Source organism: Arvicola amphibius, chromosome 5, assembly GCF_903992535.2.
Source record: "Arvicola amphibius chromosome 5, mArvAmp1.2, whole genome shotgun sequence".
NCBI lineage: Eukaryota > Metazoa > Chordata > Mammalia > Rodentia > Cricetidae > Arvicola > Arvicola amphibius.
Window position 1 is genome coordinate 82,255,423 of NC_052051.1, and position 22,377 is coordinate 82,277,799.

General features: G+C 52.0%; 1 protein-coding gene across 2 annotated transcripts in view; it reads left to right on the forward strand.

The window, feature by feature from the left end:
* Window positions 1-3,873: 3,873 nt before the first annotated feature.
* The window catches only part of Prdm11 (PR/SET domain 11), a 79,146-nt gene continuing 60,642 nt past the window's right edge, over window positions 3,874-22,377 (forward strand). For both annotated transcript variants that reach the window (XM_038332163.1, XM_038332164.2), the window contains exon 1: window positions 3,874-3,906. The gene's annotated coding sequence lies outside the window, so the exon portion shown is untranslated. The remainder of the gene's footprint in view (window positions 3,907-22,377) is intronic.

The following is a 22,377-nucleotide window of genomic DNA, read 5'->3' on the forward strand; positions in this document are numbered from 1 at the left end:
CATCTTGCTTATATTAGTTAGTGTGGAGAGAGACCCTTCTAGATTATTGGTGAGGTCATTCCTGGACAAGGGATCCTGGACTGTATAAGACCAAGAAAGTAAGCTGAGCTCTAGTGTGTTCATGCCCCTCTTCCTCTGACTGTGGGTTTAAGGTGGTCCACCACCTCGAGCCCCTGTTGCTCTCTCTGACCTCCAGCCTCAGTGAATTAGACCTTAAATCTCAAGCTAAAATAAGCCCTTTCTCCTGTAAGTCGCTTCTTTCAGAACTCACAGGCGCCCTGGCAGCTAGGTGAGCTTGTGCAAACACACATCACAGACTCAGTGGCTTCTCATGTTCTTCAAGCAAATCTAAGTGGAAAAGTTGGGTTTGGATCCTGCTGCTACCTTCATTATCTTCGCTGCTTCCCTCCTACTGTGTAGTCTATCCTACCTCAGTGTCTTTGCAGTGGCTGTGTCCCCTGCAGAGGACTCTGCCGCTTTGCTCTTGGCAAGACTGCCTCTTCTACCTAGCACAACCTGCTAAAGTAGCGCTTCCTCAAAGAGGTTTACCCTGTCTAAAGACACTCTCCAGTACCCTGGTCTTCCCACCCCACCCTAGTCTGCTACCTCAATCCTGTTGCCTCTCCTGGCACATGACACAAATCCAGTGAGGACAGTGGCTCCCCCAGAGGGACAGGGCTGCCTCTTGCCATTTCTCAGTGGGATGGACCATTAGGGGACACTTGTGTTGTTGGGGGGCGGGTTGTACTCCTAGGGAGTTAATAGGAGAGGGGCTAGCTGTTCAGTAAGTACAAAATAGCACTGATGACCCGACCCTGACTGTTTGATCTTAGCCTTTGCCGGCAGCTGTGTGAGCAATCCCTTGGTCTTAAGCCAGCCCCTTCAGAGAGAGGTCCCTCAGCTGTTGGGCAAGCGGGCAAGATGAGAATGGAGCCACGCCTGGCCGACAACAGGCCCATGGGATCCAGGTCACTTCGGCAGCTCTTCCAATGTAGGCTCATTTGAATGATTTATTTCTTGCCATCACAAAGGGAGGCAGAGAGAACAAGGCTGAGCCAGTAGGATTAGAAGTGGGAAGCAGAAACGAGAAGGAAGCAACTGCCAATGCGGTTGGGAATGAGGACGGAATTTGGCTCTGAGCTTCCTGGCAGCCCATGTGAAAAGGGAAGCCCAATCAGTTACAGAGTTCCTCTCGTTAGCAAGGAAGACGCTTGCGTGTTCCTCGAGGGAGATGTAATTTGTTCCAGTTTTAGTTTTTCCAGGCAATAAATCATGAATGAAATTTCTCCCTTGAGGTTGTTGACGATATGGCTAATTGATGGGATAAATAATATGCTTGTCTTACCCTAAGTGTGAAAATGACTCTTTAGAGACCTGGGAGCCACCTACCATGTAGTTCACTGGGTATGGGTTTTGTTTGGGAATCCTTATTTGTTTGTTATTATTAGTGGTTTTTATTTTATTTTATTTATTGAATTCATATAGCATTTTCAGGCAGGGTCTCTCCCTGTAGCCCTGGCTGTCCTGGACGGGGCATCCTTATTATTAATGGATCTCACATTGACTTTCCCTCTGACGAGCTAAGATCTACCATAAACCACACGTTGACATCTTCATGGGGACATTTTTGCAAGGAGAGGGGAGGTAGAACCTCTCTTCCTCTCACAAGACACTGGCGAACTCTTTGTGTGCAATGGTTATGGAAGAAAACAAAGGAAATCCTTGGCCACATTGTGGGAAAGAGTAACTAAGAAGTGGAGAAGACACTGTCCAATGGAGGGAGGACATTTCAAGTCCGGCTTGGTTCTCCCCCTGCCTCTAACTAGCTTTATGATTTCAGACAGGTTGGACCTCTCTGAGTATGTTTCCCAGTTGGTGAAAAACAATGCTTGCCTCAGATGACTGAGAAGGCAAAGGGCTGCCGTGCGCCCTATTCATGTCAGCTCCTGTCCCTGAGGGAACCCCTATGGGATCTCCAGTGAGCGCTCTCCCACCACATTTCTGGGATTCAGGCCCAGCTTACCCAAAGAGGGAAGCTTGAGGCAAGGGGCTGGTCTTACACTGACCATTTGTCTGTAGGAGGTCCTATAAATCCTGTCAAATGGTTCAGATCAGAGAAAACCAGTCTCCAAAGACTGTTCAGTCTCTAAAGAGCCTTCTGGTGTGTGGCCACACACTTTCTTTTCCTCTGTCTCCGTGTAAGCGTCTTCATCCTATCTACTGGGAACCAGGCACTCAGTAGTCACTGCAAGCCACGTGTCAAACCCAGGGCACATGGACATCTCCAGGTCATCACTTTGCCCTCCAGGCATGCCGTCCTGAGGACTCCTGGCCAACCTTTGATGTTGTTTCATGTATGGGCTCTTCCCCACGGAAGAGACAAGTGGCTAATTCCTCCACCGTGTGTTAGTTAGGGCATGAACATGAGGGAGGCTTACAGACCTCTGGCTGGGCTGGAGCCTCACTGGAAAACACGGTTACTGGTCCCAATTATTACCTGCAATACCCAGAGCTTCAGAAAGCTATACTTGTTGACTGTCGAACAGCATAGCATCTAGACATTTCTGTAGTGTTACAGCCGGTTCTGGTATCTTTATATAAACCCTCAGGGATCACACTAGAGCTGACAGCTGGACTTTACAGCTTTGCAAGATGAGGTAAGAGTCAAAGCTGTAGACACTCAAGGTCATAATGCAAGTGACAGACGAGGGATTCCAAGCATCTGTACTATCAAGGTCAAGAGAAATAAGCGGTCAAGTCCCCTCCTCTGCTAGTCCCCATCAGGTGTCCACCTCTCTGGGATTGCCCTGGTGGAAGCTTCTTGGAACTGTCTGGACATTTATGACAACCTGACACTGGGCAGGTCTTCTAAGACATCTTACTGAGGTAGAATTCTTTTTGACAACTTTCAGCCTGAGGTGAACCCTCCTATGGCCTCCCACTCCACTCAGCCTTCCCTTGTGGTGGGGGCAGTACAAAAAAAGGGGCTACTTGCGGTATGGCTGTCCTGGTTCCACATTCCCCAACCACAGCTTCTTCAAAAGATCCCAGCCTCACTACATCCCTTCAATATTGCTTCTTGCTGAGCCCCATTTCACAGACGGAGAAAATGAGGCACAGGACAAAGAAGGGCTTCTTAAACATCTTTTCCAAACCAGCTAGGGAGCAGTCGCTCCCAGTTTTCTATTCTGTCTCGGTACTGTACTTTGATCCGAGCAGCAAGTGAGGCTCACCTTTTAAGCCTGCAGCCCAACATTCTTTTTTCTCGCGCCCCAGGGCCCTTCTTGGTGTTCAGTGGGACACACATCACCCAACTTCGGTTGGTGCTTCCAAACTGCCGAGCACCCAAAGGGTTAAAGGGGCCGGGAAGGGGACCCAGTAAGGGTTAAAATTATAAACACATTTATCGCCCTCTGACTATTTATTGGGTTCCAGACCGACAGCATCGAAGCTGGGCAGAGCCAGTGGGCACCCTCGAACAGACTTGCGCAAACGCCACAACTTTCCAGCACGACCCCCCGAAAGTATCCCGGGCGCAAAGTTGGCGCAGCCCGCTCCTCCTCCGCAGCGTCGCCCGCCCCGTGGGGCGCGCGGCGGGGACGCGCGAGCTCCCGCGCGGGGCCGGCTCGGGGGACGCGGGGCTCGGCGAGGCCCGGCTCCGGCCCCCTGAATTGGGGGGTCCGCGTCTGCCCCAAACGCCGCTTTCTTCCGTTTTCCATGTCATTTCCTGTACTAATAAGATGGTGGTCAAAGCAGGGGAGGAGAGCAGCAGCGAGTCGCCGCCGTGCTGCTGCCGGCGCTGAAACTTTGCCCGGCCGGGGACCCCGCGCGCGGCCGCCCTGTCCCGCCGCGCCCCGCCGCCCCGGCCCCGGCCCGGCCCGCCGCCCCGCGTGGGAGCCCGCGAAGGTGAGTGGGCCCGGTGGCCACCGTGGCCATGAACGCGAACATGGCTTCGGAAGGCGCTGGGCGGCTCGCCAACCAGCGTGGGGACCGCGGCGACGCGCGCGCGGGGACACTGGGCAGCGGGGCGCGTGCGGACGACAGGGCACGGGCCGTAGCACCGGCAGCGGGGCGGGCCCCAAGGTGGCCCGGGCCCGCAGGTTGCCTTGGCCGCCCGCCGCGGGCCTCGGGCGGCCCAGCCTCCGCCTCCTTCCTCCGCGCACTCGCCCGCCTTGTTCCACTGTAGCCTTTTCCTCGGCTCCGCCGCGTGCTGACGGACGCGGCCGCCGGCCAATGGGAGCGGCTTCTCCGGCCCGGTGTTCGGAAAGAGAACGCGTAGACAGGGGGCAGGGCGGGGCGAGGGCGGGATGCGGCGGCTGGCCTAGTTGCAGGGACCGGGTAGCCAGGGCTCCGGGACTGGGCTGGGGGCTTAGGGACCGCGTTCTTCTCTGCCACCCGCTGCGGGCCTGGGGCGGCAGAGGAAGGGCGTGGCTTTTATCTATTTTAAGTCTTGGTTGCTGCGTGGACTCTTCGGGAAATCGTTCCTGAGTGTCGTCTCCACCCCCACCTCCCCATTCCAGGTCCCCAAGGTACTATGTGATGCAAAAACTGCAGAAACTTGGTGGCCAATGACCTTCCTCCGTCAAGGCCAACGTGCCCTAGGCAAGTCGCTGCAGGGACTACGGAGCAGCCTTGGGCGAGGACGGCAAAAAGTTGCTGGTGTCTTGAGCACACCAGAGAAGGAGCTCAGACCCTTAGGATGAGTCGGCGACCTAGAAGGGGAAAATCTCCTATTTTGTTTTATTTTTTGGCCATGGCTTCTTGAGGAGGAGAGCTGTGGTCTGTGATTTAGAGTGATCTAGAAGAAGCACACCCGGTCCTTTGTGCTTGGGGACCGCGAGCGGTGAAGGAAGGTTGTGCTTCATCTTGGGGACGCTATAAACTTTGGGAGTTTTGTCCACCCTAAAGCAGACTAATTTCCCACGAAGTGTGATGCCTGTGGCACCCCCGCTTGCCTTGCCCACTTGTCCCCTATAGAGGAAGGCTGGGACGTTCCTGGGTCTTGGTTTGGTAGTCCACGGTGTATGGTGTATTGGTCAGAAGCCCCAGCTTGTTTGCCTCATCCCTGGGGAGTGGGGCATGGTCTCTGCTGGGAACCTTCTGGGCACATAGCCCAGGCCCCTTGATTTCTTTAGTTTCATGGGAAGGGCATCTTCAGGATCCTTCCCACAGAGCACTGGACTCTGCAGGGCTCCTGTTGACCTCTTCAGGGCGCCTTTCCTTGCTACAGTGGGCTCAGTGCAGCCCTTCTAGGAGTCAGCCAGAAGAGCATTGAGACAGGAGCAGTCAAGCGATTGACCCAGGGTCTGGTTCATGGTTTCAGAAGCGAGAGCTCTGAACCTGGGCAAAGCTCCGTGAACCATCTTGGGTATCACAATTGCTTGCCAGACCCCAGCCTGTTCCACCCAGGCCCTAACTGGAAGTGCCCCCAAGAAGCAGCTGTTCTTAGGGGATCTCTTCTGAGTGTTCTCAGAGATGAGGGTTTTTTTTTTTTTTTGTCCCAGGAACCCTTAGTCTGTCACCACAGTCATCACCTCCCATCTGGGTTGCTGGAGTTTTCCAGTCCCCGTGTTTCTCAGATTGGTTCTCCGAGTTGTCTGTCTGGTGAGCGTCTACCATCTGGCTAACTCCACCTAGATTCAACGCGGACTTAATCAGCAAATGTAAAAGAGGGAAAGACCATAGACGAGGAGCTGGAGGGTCAGGCCTGTTTATTAAGTTGCCCCGAGGTCTCTCGCTTGAGGATCTTAACGTATTCATAACTTCCTTCATAAGCTTCCTCCACTGCTGATGTCACTCAAGGATGCAGAATGTCACAGGTCCCTGTGGGAAACACGCTAGTGTCTGTTTCCCTTAGCCAGTTCACCCATCTCCAGGCCCAGGAAGCTCCCTTCAGTCAATCCACCTGACTTCCTCTCCCCACAACCCAGAACATGTTGCTGAAGCCACACTTATAGAGCCCAAGAGAATTCACCCAGCTCCCCACTGCAGTCAGGAGTGGTACATTTAGAGCCACCACAGGCTCCTGCGCTCCCCTTGAGTCTGATGAAGGACCACACTGTCACTAGACCTAGATGTCTGCCTTCCTCAGCCTCATCTGCCCTCTCTGTGTCCAGCCCACTCTGTCCTGGTCAACCCCTCTTGGAATCCTGACCTAGAATTTATGAATGAGTGAAAGATGGTGAGGGACAAGATGGTGTGGAAGGGTGGTCTTTATTGGTCTCCCAAAGGTATTGCCAGCGAATCCAGGCAACCACAAGGTGTAGTTCAGGTCCTCTTAGTCTAGGATGAGGCCATGTGACTGTGCTGGTGAGTTTGGACCCACAGAGATGGGTTACTTGAGGCTTAAAGCATTTAACGGTCAATGGTAGACTCTCCTAGCATCTCGTCCTTGGTGGTATGGCATCTGATAGCAGAATGGGAGCCGCTTCTGGCTCACGTCCTAAGCAGTATTCTTTGATGGTCCATAACCATGCAGTACAAGTGAGAGATAGACCCGAGACCTGGGCTTATGGTCTCACATTGTCAGCAGACCACAGGTAGGTGGCTTGTGTCTGAGAGCTGCTAGATGGATGCCTTCTGTGAGCCCTTGACCCTGAGTGGGAATTGCCATGGGCAGAGGCAGAGTACAGGCAGTATGCTCCGAGTCCCTGACCAGAATCCCAGCTGGAAGGTTTCAGACACAGCCTTGAGTAACTTGTAGAAGGCAAGTGTGAAGCTCGTGGTCTTTGCAGATGCCTGGGCCCAGCAGTGCTGAGCTCAGAAAACTATGATGGGCAGTTCCAGGAGCATAAGGGATAAGATTAGAGACCCCCAGGGTCTCCAGTGATGTAAGGGGATGATTCAGTGAAAGAGCGGACAGGTGGGGAGGAGGGCTGACAGCAGCTAGTGTTTCCCGAGGGCTTACGTCCATCCGACACTATGTCTGAGGCAAGGGCATTCATTTGGCTGTTTTGGAATCTGAAGGTCCAAACAGCATGATTCCAGCTCTAGGAAGGGTCCCCTTGACAGTGACTCACTATGGTGGATGGCACCATAGAAGGTCACATGATAAGACAGGAAGTCTGGAAGGACCGTCTTCAGAGACCTCATCAGGCTTCCACAAAGAACTGCTAGTTCCTTTCAGGATGGGACCCTCAGTGACCCAGGGACCTCCTGCTGGGCCCCGTGTCTCCAAGCCCTCAGTGCCCAGGGACCTCCTTGTGGGCCCCGTGTCCTCAAGTACCTCTGCACTGTCTCAGGGCCTTCACATGAACCACTAGGGACACACTCAAGACTGGACCACTCCATACCGCATCCCTGTTCTGAAGACACCCACAGGTGTTCCCAGATAGGGGTACTGAGACCCTGAGAGTGGGGGTGAGGGGTGCAGAGCTAAAGGCATGATCAGAATTGAAAAGTGGCAGTCTGATGTCACCTCCTGAGAGCAGCCTCTTGGAACCAGGCAGAGGGTCCTGGAACCTCCTTGAGTAGGGTGGGCAGGAGAGGCGTGGCTGTGGGGAAGGGGCCCGGGCCAGCCTCTGAGAGGCAGGAGTGACTTGGTGGCTGGTGAGTGTGTGGGTGCTCTGTGAAAGTGTCATTTGGGGTCAGATGACTCCACTGGATTTCAGCAGAGGAGTGCCTGGCCTGGGAGTACCTGGGAGTAGGGCTCAAGGACTTGCATTGAAGCTAGCTGATAATCTCCACCTCTGACTGGAGCCTGCAAGTCATTGGAGGCCCAGAGCCCTGTGTTCTCAGAGTGGGGCCAGGGAGGGGCTTCTCGGCAGCTGGCCCAGGGGCCATGCCCGAAAAACAAGCCATGCAGAAAGCCAGAAGACAAAAGAGAGGGAGAAAGAAGGAAGAAAAACGTGTGCTGTTATTTTAAAAAAGCGTATTTCCTATTGCAGATTTGTATCAGCTGAGACTGAGAGGTCCAGTATCACACACACAGTGTACCTTCACTGGTGGCATCTCCCAGACAAAAGGCTGCAGGAGGGGAAGCCTGGGGCCTGGGATTGGGTGTCATCCTGCCCTTCATTCCTTCGTCATGTGTTCTTGTTGTGCCAGGCTTGGGCCCCTCGGTCCCTGCCTTACACAGCTCACAAGCCAGTGGAGAGCTAAACACAATTAAATGTCATAGGTTATGGTCGATGGGAAAGGGGATAGCTGTGGAGTCCCAGTCAAGGAACAGTCTCCTCAGAAGAGGAAGTCTTCAGCCTGGGCTCTGAAGATGGGCAGGATGTCAAGGGGGAGAGAGAGGAGAGACATCAGTGTCTGTGGTCAGCCTTGGAAAGCATGGGTCTGTGGTTGATGAGCGGATGGATGGGTGCGAGAGGGTGGGACAGGTGGAGCAGAGCCATGTCCTCCTTCTGCCCTCGGGCATCTCCCTGGGGTACTGCACTCCAGTTAGCTCTGTTGTGGCTACATCTCCATCACCAGGACTGCCAAAATACTGTCTTCTGGGCGCTTTCCTGTTGCTCCATACCTCAGCTTCCCGTTTTTGCTCCTTAACTTGCCTTATGTCTTACTTACCTATTTTTTATTTCTCCCTCTCTGTTAGTTCTCAGAGAGCTAGAATTTCTGGGACCTGGTTCTCTCCTGTGAGAGGTGGGGTTGTGGCTTGAATGGTGTGTTGTGTGAGGTTGTGAGTGACTGGCATGCCTCACGAAGGGTGTTCTCTGCATGGCCTTCATCTTTGTTTCCCCAGTCTATAGTTTAGGATGCTGAGGACCAGAAAGGGAGAGGGAGAGTGTCACTGTTGGTATGCTGTGTAACTGGGATCTGAAGCTGGGCCACCCGGCCCCTGAGTGCTCCCTGACGCCAGTCTCCTGCTGAGTTGCATGAGTTTGCCCACTGGTGGACTGCAGGGAGCCTCAGAAGGTTTTTCTAAGTCACAGTGACCAGACATATGGTCCAGAAATGCTGGATAGAAAGGTTTGCAGAGGTGATAGAAGAGGAGGGTGAAGCAGCAGGATGGTTGCAGGTCAGAGCGGACAGGTGAAGGCTCAGCTCAAGCAGGCAGAGACTCCTACATGGTGTGGCTTGGGAATGCCTGGATCTGAGCCCTTGCAGGGAAAGGGAAGTGGGTGGGGGTTGGGGTTGTGCCTTGCAGAGGATATGGGGCTCAGGTCAAGTCCTCCCAGTCTGGCTGTTCCCTGAATATAGAAGAGGGGTGATAACAGTTGCCACCCAGCTTAGGGCTGCACAGACAGCTCCCAGCAAGCACCAGTGCCTGGTGTCAGCTTAACTTGGAGCTACCTTCCTGGATGTATAGTCACTGTGCACCAGGGAAGCATGTCCTGGGCATGGAGATAATCTTGTATCCCTTACTGAGAACAAGGTGCCCAAAAAGAGATGGATGGAGGCCTCTGTGCTTGCCGTGGTCTGGCTACACCCTCGGGCACTCGTTCCTCACCCTGACTGCTGTTTAGCCTGACTGGCTTCAGTTTCCTCTTCTGGCCACCGAGATGAGGGTATCAATCCTGCCTCATATTTGTGAAAGAAAATCTTTCCCTCTTTGTTGTCAGTGCCAAACTGAGCCACTGTTCAGCTTCTGGGGTGGGGGACATTTATTGAGTATCAGGGACCTTAGCATCCATTTATGGAAGGGGAACTTGTGGCTCAGAGAGGTCCCTTGACTGACTGAAGGGCACACAGCTTAGACTCTTCCCGTTCACTCTGTGAAAGCTGCATCACAAAGGAAGCCTTAGGGGCCACTTTCTATCTTATCTAATAACTCCCAACAGGGTTCTTGTGCTTTAAAACGGATTTGATTGGTAGGATCTTGGCTGACGCAGCTGTGTCCAGACCTTCCCCACCCTGGGAACCTCAGACTTAGAATGCAGCATCACACTTGGCTCGACCAAGAGTCTCAGATGAAGGGACGATGGAGGAAGGAACCAGACATGGACAGCTGGCGCCCTTCCTCCTGGCATTGGCCTCAGAGCAGGGTGTCTGTGGAGGCGGTTCTATCTTTTCCACAAGACACACCTGAACCTCTGAAGCTTTCTACTCTGCCCTCTGACACAGAAGGAGACTCAGAATTCCACCACACCCCTGTTCTGCCTTCCCCCAAACCTTTATCCAGACTCCTAAGGCAGGCAGGTAAGCTCACAGGACACCTCATTGTGCCATTGAGGAAACTGAGGCTCAGAGGCTAGAAGTGACTTATGGAAAGTCATGTGCGTTAGAGTGGCCAGAGTCCAAACCTCACCTTCTCCTGTGCCCCAGGGTCTCACTCCTGGATATATTTGTAGGAAGCAGTTTCAAAACTTGGAGAAGGGTTGTAAGTAAACACACGGCGAGCAGGCTACAGGGGTGGGAGTGGGGATCTAGATATGATTTGACTCAACCATGAACTGAGCTGGTGTGGACATCACCGAGAAAGTAAATGTGGACCCACTCCCACAGTGCCAGAGCTCACAGACTGTTGTCGCCTGTTTTCTCAGAGTTTTCTGGAGAGAAAGAATGAGGGTCAAGAAAAGGTCCCACTGCCAGCGGCCCTGGTGATGGAGTACCTGGCTTAGGATACAAGAGAGGCAGGAACAGTGGCCAAACAGACCCTTGATTCCTGCAGGAGAAGGCTTGTTGTGAGGGAGCTTGTCATGGGGACGCATCCAGTGGACCCAATATTATCATGGCCTGAGATAGGGTGTGACTCTGGAGGGTGGAGAACTGTTGTTGGGACCTAGCTCAAACCTCACAGCCCCACTACGGTTAGGGTGGCTCACCCTGTGTGTGCCCAAGTCTATCTATGTGCCTGTAAAGCCCCTCTGCAGGCCAGCTGGGTTCCAGAAGGCAAGTCAGACTAGCCAGGGGGCTTGGCGTTTGCCGAAGACTCAGTGTCCAAGTGAGTGGCTGTGGTGAGGAGAGGGAAGCCCCTTGCCTTGGGAAGAGAAGAGGAAGTGTGCCCAAAAGACCCATGGCTTAGCAGCTGGAACAGGACTTACCCCCAAAGGTGTAGTATGAAATGCCAAGAAATGTTGAGCTTCCTGTGAGCTCCCTCTAATCACCAGTATCAGCCATGCCTGCAGGAGGCACATATGTGTGCACAGTCGTTCTAACCTCAGCCATCCCGTGATGCTGATGTTTTGGGATCCAGTTTGTAAGGTGAAATGTAGGTCTAAGGTCACACAGCTGGTAAAGGCTGAGCCAAGATCACTTACTCTGTGTTACTGCTGGTGGTGGCCTGGCCTGCAGGATCTTTGCCCTGGGTGACTGGTGGCTTCCTCATCCCTCCCCTTGGCTGCCGGGTAGTGCAGTGAAAACATAGGGCACAAAGAACCATAACCCAGGTAAGTCTGGGAAATGGGGGCTCTTGGCACAAGTGCAGCTATATTATGGGGTGTTCAGACCTTCCCACCCAATGTTTTGCCATCAGGTATTTGAGCAGTGCCCTTTTGGAATCTGGAAATGCAAATCCTACTGGATCTCCTTGGAGCACTAGGCAAGCAGCATCCTGGCCAGGGCTGTCCGGTGTGTGCTGGGTGGACATCTGGCCTAGGTGAGCAGCTGTGAGTTACTGTTCTGCTAGAAGAACTAATACCAATACTCCTCAAATTGTTCCACAAAATAGACACAGAAGTAACATTACCAAACTCTTTTTATGAGGCTACAATTACCCTGGTACTCAAACCACATAAAGACATTCCTAAGAAAGAGAATTACAGATGAATTTCACTCATGAACATTGATACAAAAATACTCAATAAAATACTGGCAAATCGAATCCAAGAACACATCAGAACCATCATCCACCATGATCAAGTTGGCTTCATCCCAGAGATGCAGGGATGGTTCAACATATGAAAATCTGTCAATGTGATCCACCATATAAACAAACTGAAAAATAAAAACCACATGATCATCTCATTAGATGCCGAAAAAACTTTTGACAAAATACAACATCCCTTCATTGAAGGTGTAAGTCACAAACAATCCCACACCAGTTTGAAATTATAATTAAGAGAATGGTTATTTATTTAAAGGGGAAAAACTTACAGATCACAGTCCCAGCCAACAGCCCTCTGTGCAATCAGAAAGGGAGCCTAGTCGCTGGAAGCAGAGCCGGAAGCCAGAGCACAAGTGGAGGGAAGTGGCCGCATTTTTAAAAAGAGAGACCACGCCCCAATGGGCTGGTATCTCAGCGGCTATTGGCTGAAGGAGCGGAAGGAGCTCCCACAACACTTCATAATAAAGTTCTTGGAGAGACAGGGGTACAAGGAACATACCTAAACATAATAAAAGCAATAAACAGCAAGCCAACAGCCAACATCAAACTAAATAGAGAGAAATTCATAGTGATCTCACTGAAATCAGGAACAAGACAAAGTTGTCTACTCTCTCCATATCTATTCAATATAGTTCTTGAGGTCCTAGCTAGAGCAATAAGACAACAAAAGGAGATCAAGGGGATTCAAATTGGAAAAGAAGTCAAACTCTCATTATTTTCTGACTATACGATAGTTTACATAAGCAACCCTAAAAAATTCTACCAAGGAACTCCTACAACATATAAACACTTTCAGTAATGTAGCAGATACAAGATTAACTAAAAATAAAAATCAGTAGCCCTCCTTTACACAGATGATAAATAGGCTGAGAAAGAAATCAGAGAAACATCACCCTTCACAATAGCCACAAATAGCATAAAATATTTCGGGGTAACTCTAACCAAACAAGTGAAAGACTTGTATGATAAGAACTTTAAATCTTTGAAGGAAGACATTGAAGAAGACACCAGAAAGTGGAAAGATCTCCCATGCTCTTGATTAGGTAGAATTAGCATAGTAAAAATGACAATCTTACCAAAAGCAATCTACAGAATCAATGCAATGCCCATCAAAATCCCAGCAAAATTCTTCACAGACCTTGAAAGAACAGTACTCAACTTGAAATGGAAAAGCAAAAAACCCAGGATAGCCAAAACAATCCTGTACAGTTAAGGAACATCTGGAGGCATCACAATTCCTAACTTCAAACTCTACTACAGAGCTACAGTACTGAAAACAACCTGATATTGGCATAAAAACAGACAGGAGAACCAATGGAACCAAATCAAAGACCTGGATATTAATCCATACACCTTCGAACATCTGATATTTGACAAAAAAGCAAAAAAAAAAATGGAAAAAGGAAAGCATATTTAACAAATGGTGCTGGTATAACTGGATATCAACATGTAGAAGAATGAAAATGGACCCATATCTATCACCATGCACAAAACTCAAGTCCAAATGACCAAATACCTCTACATAAAGCCAGCCACACTGAATCTCATAGAGGAAAAAGTGAGTACTCTTGAATGCATTGGCACAGGAGACCACTTCCTAAACATAACCCCAGCAGCATAGACACTGAGAGAAACAATTAATAAATGCGACCTTCTGAAACTGAAAAGCTTCTGTAGAGCAAAGGACACGGTCAACAAGACAAAACGACAGCCTACAGAATGGGAAAAGATCTTCACTAACCCCACATTGGACAGAGGTCTGATCTCCAAAATATACAAAGAACTCAAGAAATTAGTCATCAAAAGAACAAATAATCTAACAACAACAACAAAAAAGGGGTACAGACCTAAACATAGAACTCTCAACAGAGGAATCTAAAATGGATGAAAGACACTTAAGGAAATGCTCAACATCCTTAGTCATCGGAGAAATGAAAATCAAAACAACTCTGAGTATCCATCTTACAGCTGTAAAATTGGCCAAGATCAAAAACACTGATGACAACTTAAGGTGGAGAGGTTGTGGAGTAAAAAGAACACTCCTGCATTGCTGGTGGGAATGCAAGCTGGTACAACCCATTTGGATGTCAGTGTGGCGATTTCTCGGAAAATAAGGAAACAGTCTTCCTCAAGACCCAGTAATACCACTTTTGGGTATATATCCAAAGGATGCTTAATTGTGCCACAAGGACATGTGCTCAACTATGTTCATAGCAGCATTGTTTGTTGTAGCCAGAACCTGGAATCAACCTAAATGCCTCTTGACCAAAGAATGGATAAGGAAAATGTGGTACATTTACACAATGGAGTACTACACAGCAGAAAAAAATAACATCTTGAAATTTGCCCACAAATGGATAGAGCTAGAAAACATATTGAGTGAGGTTACTCAGATCCAGAAAGACAATTATCATATGTACTCCCTCATAAGTGGTTTTTAAACATAAAGCAAAGAAAACAAGCCTACAATTCACAATCCCAGAGAACCTAGACAACAATGAGGACCCTAAGAGAGACATACATGGATCTAATCTACATGGGAAGTAGAAAAAGACAAGATCTCCTGAGTAAATTGCAACCATGGGGACCATGGGAGAGGATTGAAGGGGAGGGGAGAGGCGGCAGTGAGGGGAGCAGAGAAAAATGTAGAGCTCAATAAAAATCAATAAAACAAACAAAAAACCATGAACCAGGTCAGTCTGGGAAATGGGGGCTCTTGGCGCAAGTGGAGCTGTATTATGGGGTGTTCAGACTTTCCCACCAAATGTTTTGCCATCAGGTATTTGAGCAGTGCCCTTTTGGAATCTGGAAATGCAAACGCTACTGGATCTCCTTGGAGCACTAGGCAAGCAGCATCCTGGCCAGTGCTGTCCAGTGTGTGCTGGGTGGACCTCTGGCCGAGGTGGGCAAGTGTTAGAGGTCGTCTGTAGGGAGAGCGGTACAGACTTGGAGAACAAACTGGAGAAACTCTCACTGCAACATGTGGTCCCCATGCCATTTCCATCGTGGTTTACAATGCCAACCATGGGTCGCTGTTTGGAAGCTGAAACAAAGTCTCTTGACCACAGAGAGTTTGAGCAGCACTGGCGCCTAGCCTGGCTTTGAGTGAAGGCGGGAAGTTTAAGGATTGGCTTTGGGCCTTGGGGAAGGAAGTGCGGGTTTTTACACCCCAGAGGTTGGTGAGCAGCTGGACACCCCCACCCCCCAAAAAAGAACCCAGCAGAAGTGTATCAGGTGGAGGGAAGGGAAGGGCACTTGGGCACTGAGAACAGTGTGCAAAGGTGACAAGTTATGTGAAAAATAACAATGGCATGTGGTCCATTGAGTGACAGGTGGGCTTGGCATTTGGGAGAAGGAGGAGATGGCTCTGGACTGGAAGGAGTTGCCCTGGAAGTACTGAGGCGCTCCTGATGGCTCCTCAGGAGAGGTGAGATGGGGCCAGCTTTTAGGTTGAGAACTGCCTTGTGGTGGGAGGCTTGTAATGGGGATACAGGCGGTCCTGGTGATTTAGAGGAGGACAAGACCACCCTGGTGCACACTCCTTCTTTCTGCCTGTCAGGGAGGCTGCCCTTGGGTCCAGGGAATTGCCAGGGACGAGCTATCAGCCTATACTATGAGGCAGTTCTGGTGGTGAGCCTGCAGGCCCCTGGGATGAGGCCACAGCCTTCCTAAGCTGTCCTGATCATGGTCTAACAGCTGTTGGGGAAGCTTCATTCCCTCCCCACCTCTAACACCAGAGCTTCAGGGGTGTGGCCTGGAGAGCAGCCAGTGGGGTGTCCAGATTCTTTGGGCCTGTATTCAAGGAGGGAAGTTAGGGCTTGTTGTAGAGGCTGGGGTCACCGGGGCTTGTAGCCTGCTTTCTGGAGACCTGGGGACAGGGCTGTGGGTAAGAAGGGACAATGGCCTGAAGTTGCCTTCTATGTGGATCCTCTAATGGCCAGGTCTGGGGCCTGCATTCCTGCCACACCTAAAAGCTGGGCCACTCCAAAGGACTGTTGCGTAGTGTTTAGAAGTTCCTCCCTCCGCTCTTCCCAGCCTCTTTCCTGAGTTGAGGGACCCACCTTGTCCTTGGGTTTCTGGGAACAACCCAAGGTGTGCCTGGGCCTGCATGTGGCCACAAGCCCAAGGAGGGGGTGCTGCCCAGGAGAGAGCTGTGGGAGCACCCTTCCCACAAGCACCAGCCTCACCCGTCTCCGTGGGGCCCTGTTAAGGGTGCCCCTGGCTCTCTCTCTGTTATGCTTTCAGACCAGCTGGGTTCTGCAGCAGCCAGAGGCTGGGCAGCTGCTGTTCAGAGTCTCCCTACTCCTACAGGACAGGGTGGGACAGGGCAGGCCTTTCTCAGTGACCCAGCATGGGCTGCTGGCCAACCAGCCCAGAGTCACTGAGGTGCCTGGGTTTTGACAGTGGTTCCGGTCACACTGGCAGAGTGGCAACCTGGGTGGGCACTCTGTCGGGGGTAGGGTGGGGAGGGAGCAGGTTCCAGGTCAGTGGCCCTGGCCTCAGGTTTCCTTCTGCTACCCACCCTCCCCCAAAGCTGGCAATTTCCCTGGTGAATGTCATGCAGGACTGCCTTGCTTCCCAGTGTCCTTATTTCTCAAAGGACACTCCCAGCCTGTTTGGCAGGACACACACACACACACACACACACACACACACACACACACACAGTGTAATCCTCTAAGGCTGCCCAGGAGTCAGGGCACCATCAACTGCTTATTTTGTCTCAGGCAAATCAATTAGTGCCTTCCAGTAACAGCCCTCTCCTCACTTCGATGACTGTTTTGGTTTAGAGTCCAGGCATTGCCCATTTATTTTCTTGGCACCTCGGGTGCACCTGGAGTGTGGCTGTGACCTCTTATGTTAATAAAGCCATTGTTTTCCACAAAAAGGCATCATTAGCTCATCTTACCCACAGCCAGCCATCATTGGCCCAACTGATAGATGGATTAACTGAGGCTCCCAAAGGGTCAATGATGTTGGAAGGTTTGTGTGTGGTTCCTTGAAGGCAGAGCTGAGGTCTGTTCCTCCTGGCTCTTCTTTCCACACTGGAGCTGACTTACAGTAGTGATGTCATTGGCATTTGATTGTTACCTGGCCCCAACTTAGGGTTTAGCTGGGGCTGTCAGGTTCAACCTGTTTGGAGTTAGGGTTCACTGGGCAGTCAGGGCTCTTGCCTGAGTACAGTGTCACAGTTGGGTATTTGGTCCCATGAACACTTGGTATGCGTCCCTGCTTTCTCCTCTTTCCTTTCTGAGCTTCACCTCCCAGATGCACCCTTTACCCTGAAGCACCCGAGAAGCTGGTCAGGAGCTAGGCAGCTTCTGGGACGGAGGCCGGAGGTCACTGAGGAAGCTGGGTAGTGCAGGCAAGAGAAGGCTGCTCTTGATAGCCAAGCTGTTTACCTCTGACTAAGTCACAAGTGGATCCACATTCTTCAGCCTCCCCCTTCCTAGGATCTAATGTGTACAGCGCTTCTCCCTAATGACCTTATGTGTGGGTAGAGAGACCTTGGTCTTGGCTCCCATTTTCCTAACCAGGCTCAGCAGAGACTACGATCGACCTGTGTACATGGATATTAGAATTTTCTCTGAATCCCCCATCCCTATTGTGGGTATTGCTCAAGGGGCCTGGTAACTGTTTTCCAAGGCAGATCTTTTTGCCTTTTAAATTTTGTTGTGCTGAGTTTTAATCATATAAAGAACATACATGCATATATTTACTGTGAAAGTGGGATGTTGACAAACAAGGTTTTCTATAGCAGCCACCACATTCCAGGCCCCACAAGGCTAGTTAGTGGCCACCAGAGCCCTCCAGTATTCTTTCTGTACACAGATGTATAGCATACGAACATAGACAGCGATAGTTGTCTGAGTACTGCAGGACTGAGTCCTGGGTTCAGCAATCCTCACTTAACATTCTACCTACAAAATCCAGCTTTTGTATAGTGTGTGTGCCTCTGTGAGTGCATGTCGGGTGTGTGCATGTCACGTGTGTGTATACGTGTGCTTGTGCATGCAGAATCGAGATGTCAGAATCAGATGTCTTTCTCAGTCACGTGTCACCTGTGACTGTTATTCTCTATCTTACCAACCCTGGAGCTCATTGATTTGGTTAGACGGGCTGGCCAGCAAGCCCTGGGACACCATCTGCACCCCCTCCCAGGTATACATTGGCGCACCTGGCTTTTTCACCTGGGAGGGGGAGTAGGTTTGAACTTATGTCCTCATGTTTGCAGAGCAAGCACTCCCCTGACTGGGCTTTCTCCATGTCCACCTCCCACAAAAGCCCCTTTTTGCTGTGTAGCCTAACCTGGCTTCTAACTTGTTGATCCTCCCGCCTCTGTTCTGAGTACCATGATTACGGGCCTGAGCCATGAGCATCAGTTTGATTATGTCTTCACATGCAGAACTATCATTATCACTGTGTATCTAGCCACTCCCCCTACTGCTGGACGTTTAAGTCAGTTACCATCTTATCCCAGAGCTTTCTTGGGGTGCTCTAGATTTGTTGTTGCTGGGCTATGGAAACCTGTTATGCTTTAAAAATCTATTAATTGATACTTAAATTTTCCCATTGAGAGCTTGTGAAGAAACAAACACCTTCCATGATGCCAGATATCCTTCGCTGTCCTCCTTTGATCTGGGTAGAAGTCTGCTTCCCTGGCCCCTGGCGACTCCTCTCCTTCTTCTTCTCCCCTTTTCTGACCCTGTTCAGTGGCACAGTTCTGAAGAGCTGGGAGCAGGGCAGAGGTAGAGGTACTTCAAAAGATCAGCAGCCTCTGGGATCAGAGTGCTGTCCTTGGGATCCTGACCCAGCTCTCCCAGAGCCACCATTTCCAGATCTGTAGCACCTCTTTCTGTGGCTTGGCCTTACCCACTACGAACCAGAAATAACAGCTCTCACGTCACCGAGCAACCTTAAGGGCAAAGGGCTGGCCAGGCGAAGGGCAGGTGCCGGGCAGCATCCGTGTCATAGAGTTCTGCCTTTGCCTTAGCTCGTCATCACCTCACAGGGTGCTGAGCCTGCATCCCTGGTGGGCAGACTGGGTTGGCTCTCGCTATCGTGACGCCTCCCATCCACGGTCAGCGGTGTCCCAGAGGACACTGCTGCCTGGGAATGCACTGGTGATCAGATTTCTACTCTGCTTGGCCAGGAAGGTTCTGGAGAGGGGCCTGCAGAGGAAAAAGGCTGTCCAGGTCATTTGCTCTGAGGAGGTGGCCAGGAGCATAGTACCTAATGTAACCCCACACCTTGGACACATTGGCAGATTTTTCAATGGGTCTGTTGTCGATGTGGATTTGATCTCTGTTGGACTGCAGGGTGGGCAGGAGAAGAAAGCAGCTTGGGGCCAGACTGTCCCCTGGGAACTGGGTGTCTTAGAACCATGTTGGCCCAGGCAAGGGTTTGCCTCAGTCTCTGGGGCACATCATTCTCCCGGTTCTACGTTGGTGCTGGGAGAACAACATGTGGCTTTACCTGCAGCCTTGCAAAAGGCAGAGCACCCGCGTGCCCCACCTGGATCCGGACCAGCTTGCCCTGCAAAACAGGTCCCCTGGCTGTGGCCATTGCTCAGGTGGAGAAACCAAGATATTTTACGGATTCCTAAATGGCATTCTCAACGCCACCCACATGGTTGGCCGCTGGCAGAGCTGGAGTGGTACTCATGCCATCTGGCTGCCCATCCACCTCTCTCTCACAAGGCCACCCAATGTGCTCATCTTGGCAGTTGTTGCCCAGGCAGGCAGCCTGCTTGGCCTTGGCTTTCTGGGCAGTGGTGTGTGGTCAGAGAGTGCAGACAGCAGGGATTACATTCCAAAAGCAGAGGAGTGTGTGGCTGGCCCTGGCGCAGTCCTCCCCAGCACCAAGCCACATTCCCTCCTGGTAGTTGAAGTGGCCAGCTGAAGAACCGCTACTCCAAGGTCCCTCTGCCCTCTTAGAGAGAGCTCTGCGACCAGTCTTCTGGGAAGGGAGCTGTGACAACAGTGGGGACTCCCAGGGAAGCAGAGAACAGCCACCGTTGGTTCTGTTTTCCACCGGGGAGAGAACATCTCTGAAACACCAAGGAGCTGGTGTGTGCTGGTGGTGGCAAGGCACCTGTCGGCCCCTCTGTTCTGGCTGCTGGCTCCTGCTCTTCTGCTGTTGCCTTACTCTGAAGGTGCTGGCCTGACCTGGCTTCAAGTGAAGGTCGTGAGCATAATGTTAGAGGGATTTGCACAGTGGTCCAGTCTCACATCTCTCGTGTGTACTGAGAGCTTACCCGAGTTAGGTGCCACTCAGTACCTCGTGATGCATCTTAACTCCATCCTCAGAATAACCTGAGGTGGCTGCCATTGTTAGTTCCCATGTACAACTGGGGAAGCTGAGGCATGGGGAGATCGCCTCACCATGTAGCCCAGATTGGCTTTAAACTCACATGGATCCTCCTGCCCCAGCCTCCCAAGTGCTGGAGTTACAGGTGTACCTGTCTAGCCCCATACCTATGAGCTCCATAAGCAGGGGACCCATCTGACTGGGGGCTTTGAGTGGGCCACTTGGCCTCTTGGCACACCAGTTTTGGTGAGAAGAGGCCCACACAGTATAGCTGGGAAGTTCTAACCCAGGGCCCTGGCCGTGACAGCTGTGCTCACTCCCGGAGACCCGCAGCTGAGCTGATTTGAACTACATCCTAGGGAGTAGGCGGTGCTCCTCCCAGCTGCCCACACAGCAGCTCAGCTGCCAGCCCCCAGGATGGAAGTAAATTCTCTCTGCATGGGTGGCTGTGGTGTTGGCTTCCTCTGGAAGATGCCCTCCTTCATGCAGGACACTTGAGTTACCATTGCCATTGGACTCTACGGTCTCCTCTACCTAGCCTACAGTTCTCTCCCCTTCCCTGCCACACATGAGCACACTAATGAGGCTCAAGAAGGAGAGGTAACTTACCTGCCTCACCGGCCTTCAGATGAACCTCCATCCAGAAGCTCCTGTGTACCCCATGGGTCCCTCAGATAGGAACAGCTTCCTGGATGAAAACTAACACAGGGTCTCTGTCGGGCTTGTACGTGACCCTGCATGCAGGGAGTCCCCCACTCCCACCCAGATTTGCTCTCTGCACAAAGCCCAGCAGCAGGATCTCTGCAATGGTACTCACGCTTGCTGTTGTCTCTGTGAGCCCCTTGCTCTGGGTTAGTAAGAACATGCCACCTTGCCAGTGGATGGAATAGGGCCTGGATTTCAGAGACTGAAACTGGAAAACACATAGTAGGCATGGGCTGTAGGCATGCCGGTGTCCTCCTGTCTCACTCACCTGAGGACTGGAGACCAGGGGAAGTGCCAAGCATGGGAAAGCATTACAACCTATGGAAAGGGAAAGCAGGGGTCTGGCTTCGAATCCAGTTTTGTTACTTCTCTGTAGTTTCCCAAGCAGCCTCTCTGAGCCTTATTTTCCTTGCCCATGGAATAAGGGCAGTAAGATGGGAGGATAGGTACCTACCAGGAGCCCAGGCAAGTGTCCCGTTTGCTGCAGGTCTGCTGCCAGGGAGGGGACAAGGAGGGACTTAAGAAAGCTCTAGAGTCGGTGTCATCGGCCCAGGAAGCTGAGAGCAAAAATAGACGAGTCCAGAGACAGGGGCTCCAGATGGCCAGGCTACCCTCTGCCAACCCTGAGCCTGCGTAAGTCCTCCCTCCTGGGGTTGGTCCTTGCATAAATTACCCCTGGGCAGGGTGGGCTAATTTTATCTTTTTGGTTTTTGTGATTCATTTCTCATCCGGGAACCTGTGAGAGACATGGGAAGGGCTCTGCAGGTTGGATGCTGGGTGCCAGCTGCGGTGGAGTGCCGTGTCCACGCGGGGTGCCAGCTGCGGTGGAGTGCCGTGTCCACGCGGGGTGCCATTGGTGCCAGCTGCAGTGGGGTGCCGTGTTCACGCGGGGTGCCAGCTGCAGTGGAGTGCCGTGTCCACGCAGGGTGCCATTGGTGCCAGCTGCAGTGGGGTGCCGTGTTCACGCGGGGTGCCAGCTGCGGTGGAGTGCCGTGTCCACGCGGGGTGCCATTGGTGCCAGCTGCAGTGGGGTGCCGTGTTCACGCGGGGTGCCAGCTGCAGTGGAGTGCCGTGTCCACGAAGGGTGCCATTGGTGCCAGCTGCAGTGGGGTGCCGTGTTCACGCGGGGTGCCAGCTGCGGTGGAGTGCCGTGTCCACGCGGGGTGCCATTGGTGCCAGCTGCAGTGGGGTGCCGTGTCCACGCGGGGTGCCAGCTGCGGTGGAGTGCAGTGTCCAAGCAGGGTGCTGGCTGCGGTGGAGTGCCGTGTCCGCGCAGGATGCCAGCTGCGGTGGAGTGCCATGTCCATGCAGGGTGCCAGCTGCGGTGGAGTGCCGTGTCCACGCGGGGTGCCAGCTGCGGTTTAGTGCCGTGTCCACGAAGGGTGCTGGCTGCGGTGGAGTGCCGTGTCCGTGCGGGGTGCCAGCTGCGGTGGATCCCATGGGTGGAATACAGCGGTTTCCTCACAGTCTGTTTTGGCCTCTGTGGTAGAGTAGGTTGGCAGAAAGATGTTTGTCGCCTGCTGGTCCAGTAGTGGAGTTGGCTTAAGGCCGGTTTTTCCCTCCGCTGTGGTCACAGATGCCAGAGCAAATGAGTGCTTCAGGAAACCAAGCCCTGCCGCCTCACTGTACAGACAGGTAAACTGAAGCTCAGT